This window comes from Penaeus monodon, chromosome 21, assembly GCF_015228065.2.
Source record: "Penaeus monodon isolate SGIC_2016 chromosome 21, NSTDA_Pmon_1, whole genome shotgun sequence".
NCBI classification, from domain to species: Eukaryota; Metazoa; Arthropoda; class Malacostraca; order Decapoda; family Penaeidae; genus Penaeus; species Penaeus monodon.
Genome location: NC_051406.1, coordinates 10,997,347 through 10,998,116, shown reverse-complemented (window position 1 = coordinate 10,998,116; position 770 = coordinate 10,997,347). Strand labels below are relative to the sequence as shown.

Below are 770 nucleotides of genomic sequence, written 5' to 3'. Positions count from 1 at the left end.
CTTCTTGCCCTGCCTGCTTGTGTGTCCCCAGGTCCCAGAGCGACGGATGCAGAGCAGGCGGAAGGAAATCACGCCCGGCGGGCAAGCTCTTTCTTCGTTCAACCCTGAAGATCCTCAGAAGGAGCCCTCCCGTTGCTCCAAGGAATCTGCGTCGGAAGGAGGCTATTGAGGATATCCACGCGTTGTTCTTGGCTGGGATAAGGGATCGCTTTGTGGCGAGATCAAGTGTCTTGGGCCGACCTGGAGGTGGATCAGTTTCTTGTGTCTTTGATTCTGTTTTGTATATTCGTCTGAATCTTGTTTTGGGTAATTTATTTCTTCTTTTATGTCGATTCAGCTTCATTGCAATGCATTTTATTTCTATTGGGAGGGGAAATTCATGTTTTTTGTTGAAAAGAAAACGATTTTATGTTTGTGGGGTTTCAATTTCTTTTCACCACGTATCAATAATGTAAAGTAGGGAAATTTAGCGTTTTTATTAAAATGCTGTATGTTATTATGTACCAACCAAGCTGTGTGTTTTCCATAGCGTCTGTAGAATGATAAAATTTGATTATTGAATGTTTTCCTTTTCCCTAACTAAAGCAAAATGAGATTTTAAAATGCTAATCACAATCAAAACTACAAATGACTGAATATAATAAAAGCCTTTTGAAAAAAAAAATAGTAATTTTTCAAGGACCATTCAGTGCGCATATAAGTAAGGTTGTGATTAACGATTCTTTTCCATGAGTGAATATCTATCACATAGTCTGTTGGTAAAAGCATGA

General features: G+C 39.1%; 1 protein-coding gene across 2 annotated transcripts in view; it reads left to right on the top strand.

Moving 5' to 3' along the window:
• LOC119586217 overlaps window positions 1-556 on the top strand; it is a 4,502-nt gene extending 3,946 nt beyond the window's left edge. For both annotated transcript variants that reach the window (XM_037934920.1, XM_037934919.1), the window contains exon 5: window positions 32-556. The gene's annotated coding sequence lies outside the window, so the exon portion shown is untranslated. The remainder of the gene's footprint in view (window positions 1-31) is intronic.
• The last annotated feature ends 214 nt before the right edge of the window (window positions 557-770 follow it).